Below are 4596 nucleotides of genomic sequence, written 5' to 3'. Positions count from 1 at the left end.
ACACATCTATAGCATCCCTGCGAGGTAGGACCAGGAGGTAAGTAATGATAGAATCAAAGATGACCGCTTCATGCACAGCCAAGAGGGAGATTGTAGGGGACCAACATGACAGGCCATGTACTGTGACTAGAACTCATAATCCAAAGGGTTAAACCCATCCGCAGCTAATCCAAGTCTGACATTACGGGGTCAGACGAGAACTGTAAATGCTTACTGTCAAACATTTTCCATGCATCTGAGTCAGCAGGATGCCGCATAACCCCATCCTCAGTACGACCATTAACATGCCATTTCATAGAAGCAGCTAGATCAGGTTCAAGAAATATCGCTGCAATCGTGGCTTTAAAGGGAACCACCGTAGGATCTTTGCAGCTTTCTTCTTCCCTTACTGGATGAAGCATTTTTACTAGCAACCGAAACCGGATTTGTTTTCCACCTTGATTCTTTACAACAAGGACACGCGTCAAGGTTAACATTTTCCTTCCAAAACAACATACAATCATTGGGACAAGCATGGATCTTCTCATAACCAAACCCAAATCCGGACTATCTTCTTAGCCTCATAATGGTCCTTTGGCAACTTAGCATCTGAAAGGAGCATATCAATCAGAACTTCAAGCAACATGTAGTATGACTTGTTTGTCCAGTCATTCAAAGTCTTTAATTGGAACAACACGACAATAGCTGAAAAAATGCTAAATTTCGTACAACCTTTGTATAAAGGTTTGTCTACATCATCTAGTAGCTTGTAAAACTTCTTCGCCTCATCATTCGGACCTTCACCCAGATGTTCCGTAGGTGGAGCTTCTTCCATTGGTTCAGGTGGCATTTCATGCGGAGGGCACAAGTCATGCAACATCCCACGAAAATCACCATATACATTGTCAGATTCTTGCACTTGAGAGCTCCCACATTCGGGAGCCGTCGTGGCAACCGCCGATTCCCATGAAATTTCCAAAATTTGTAATTGTTAAGCATCCCTGAAGCCCAACAATGATCACGGACCACATTTACTGGTTGTAAAATCAAATTCACACATTTCACACAAGGACATAACATCTTCCCATTGCGTGCGGATGGGGAGGCAAATGCCACGAATTGGCTTACACCTTCAAAGTATTCCCTTGAACCCCTCTTCTTGTCCATCCAACTTTTATCCATGGCAATATAATATTTACGGAATATGACCTACACCAAGATTTGTTAATACGAAGGTAGGATAATTATTATAATTACATTCATTTGTCATTTGTTAAGAACAAACATACCCAAGTATGGTTAAATTTTCTTTGAACATATAATAGACTAACTCAATGTCATAAGTTGTAAAAGTAGTTAATCATAAGTGTTTTTAAAAATATGAAAACATGAATGCAGTGATCAAGCACAATCTCCAACAAACTTGCATCAAAAGGAATTAAAAATATTATAATAATGACCGATCACGAAGACAATATATTCTCACATGCAAAAAACAGTAAATCCTTAGCAGAACAAACCAAAACAGAGTGAACAAAAAACTTAATAATAAATAGTTCATAATAATAATTTATTGCAATAAATATTTAATTCACTCACTGAATTGTACAGCACAAGGATAAGTAAAGGAAAAAGAGTAGATGAGGAAAGAGGAAAAAACGGAGAATTTAAAATGGACGAAAGTACAAAAGTTGAAAACACAAATTCAAACTATACCTTGTATGCTCGTCTTACTATTTGTTCCCAAACTTGGGTTGCTTCAAAAGGTTCCTTTACACCTACAAACGCACAAAAGAAAAGAAAAAGAAAATGACAACCAAATAATTTATAGAGCTCGAACAGAAAACTAAGAATTTAACTTGAATCTGAGTTTAACTTGAAGTTTAACAAGCATGAAAGATATAGTAAAAAAAAGTAATCTAATTGTGAATTTATCCAAAAAAAAATAAAAAAATAAAAAATTAAGTGGTATAACATTTTTTAACTTGTCGTGAAATATAACTTGAATACGTCGCTATATATGAAATAGAATCAACTCATTCTTAACTATGATTGTTTGTTATTTTGCTTATATGTCAAGTACAAAGAGGCGTGAGGAGATGAACACGTGCCAAACCATGCAACTTACAAAGTCGAACACAAAGTGCTATACACATCTAAGCAACAATTAATGTACATATTTATTTTTGTTCCTTTCTAGGTGCTACCCTCAGCAAAGGTTTGAATAGAGCGTGTGCAACATTATCCGCTAGTGCTCTAGGGTGTTTCCCGGACTATCTTCTTAGCCTCATAATGGTCCTTTGGCAACTTAGCATCTGAAGGAAGCATATCAATCAGAACTTCAAGCAACATAGTAAATGACTTGTTTGTCCAGTCATTCAAAGTCTTTAATTGGAACAACACGACAATAGCTGAAAAAATGCTAAATTTCGTACAACCTTTGTATAAAGGTTTGTCTACATCATCTAGTAGCTTGTAAAACTTCTTCGCCTCATCATTCGGACCTTCACCCAGATGTTCCGTAGGTGGAGCTTCTTCCATTGGTTCAGGTGGCATTTCATGCGGAAGGCACAAGTCATGCAACATCCCATGAAAATCACCATATACATTTTCAGATTCTTGCACTTGAGAGCTCCCACATTCGGGAGCCGTCGTGGCAACCGCCGATTCCCCATGAAATTTCCAAAATTTGTAATTGTTAAGCATCCCTGAAGCCCAACAATGATCACGGACCACATTTACTGGTTGTAAAATCAAATTCACACATTTCACACAAGGACATAACATCTTCCCATTGCGTGCGGATGGGGAGGCAAATGCCACGAATTGGCTTACACCTTCAAAGTATTCCATTGAACCCCTCTTCTTGTCCATCCAACTTTTATCCATGGCGATATAATATTTATGGAATATGACCTACACCAAGATTTGTTAATACGAAGGTAGGATAATTATTATAATTACGATGGCTTAGGAACAAGTTCTATTGAAGAAACGAATGCTCAAGTAAGCTATTTCTCTATATTCTGATTTACCTTTTTCTTTCTTTCTTATAGGGAGAGATTTTTATATATTCATTATAATGAGTTATGACTTATTATTGAGAGTGTTGGAATATCCCAGTGCAAAAACATATAAAATTTGGTTGTTGTATCAATAGAATTGTGTTATGGTTAAGTTTAGGTCTAAAACTGCTCAAGGATGACACAAATTTCCTTTAATAAAAAGTGATGAGTTAATGATCTCTTGCTCATAGTTTTTGTACTATAAATGAATTTCTAAGTGAAGCTTGTTTTTATTGAAAAGTAGACATTTTAGACTTTGATATGGATACAAATTATACCCAATTGGAATTTAGTTTTGAAATGAGTATGATGTGGCCGGTTGAATTTCTAAGTCAAGCAAAATTGTTAGGTTTTGAATTCTGAATTTTAGTAAAAGATAATTCTTGCTCAAATTTAATTATACTATGTGCAACTATATAAACCACCTTATGTGTAATTGTTAAAAGGGAGAAAAGTTGTCATATTAAAGCTAAAAACTTTAAATCTTGAAGCCTTCTTCCTGAGCATAAACAAAGAAAATAGAGATGGGAAAAATTCTCCTCTTGGCCTTACTTTGTCTCATGCGGGTTTTTCTCACCTTGAAGAGGTGATGGGAGGAGCCAAGGAGGCATGTTTTGCTTACCTCTACACACTTTATTATCATCCTAAAATACTACTCCTCCCCTTTCTCATTTATCTTTATTTTATTAATGTCAAAACCATCTCATTAAGGATAGCAAGATGAGTTCAATTGTAATTTTCATAACATAAACACATGTGAAAAGGTTCAAAGATTTCTACTTTCCTAAAATTAGATTCGGTAATGGCGCTAAACTATAAGGTAAATAAACCTTCAATATAAACATATACTTCTAGGCTTCTAGCTGTCATAGCATCTTGATTTTTCAGTCTACAACTATTATGGTGTTATAGACACCCTTCAAACTCTTCATTTCATTACATTTATTTATTTTTGGCTAGCACAGCATAAGGGTTAAATTTTGCACATTTAACTCCAAAAATCACCCACATCGGTAATGTACACATTTACTATTCACGTACAAATTTATTTTTTAATACTTTTTTACTCATATATACAAAGAGAGAGTCATTAAAATTTGATGAAGAATAATATTTTAATGAAATATATTATAAAATAAATAATTTGATGTTGGCATTTTTCAAGAGTAGTTATATAAAATAATAAAATAAAAAAGATTTTATATTAAAATAGACCCAAAAAAATGATATTCTATATAAGAAAATTACAGTACAGCCACCCGGCCATGCGGCCCATTCCTTACGCAGATCACCTGATGATATATCCCCAATAGCCATTAATGGACAAAGCCCAATTACACAATAAGTGGGCTATTTAATGTGACATTTAGGAAGTGTTTGGTACCACAACTTAAATAATAGTTTTTAGTTTTTAAATAATATTACACGTATTGTCACTTACTTTTTCACCCACACGTATTTTAAAAAATACAAACAACTTTACTGGAACAACATTACCAAACAGGCCATTAGAAAAAGTCTTTTCAAATATCGGAGTGTTTTTTTTTTTTTT

This window comes from Quercus suber, unplaced genomic scaffold (genome assembly GCF_002906115.3).
Source record: "Quercus suber isolate HL8 unplaced genomic scaffold, Cork oak 2.0 scaffold_65, whole genome shotgun sequence".
Classification (NCBI taxonomy): Eukaryota; Viridiplantae; Streptophyta; class Magnoliopsida; order Fagales; family Fagaceae; genus Quercus; species Quercus suber.
This window is presented reverse-complemented; position numbering follows the sequence as displayed.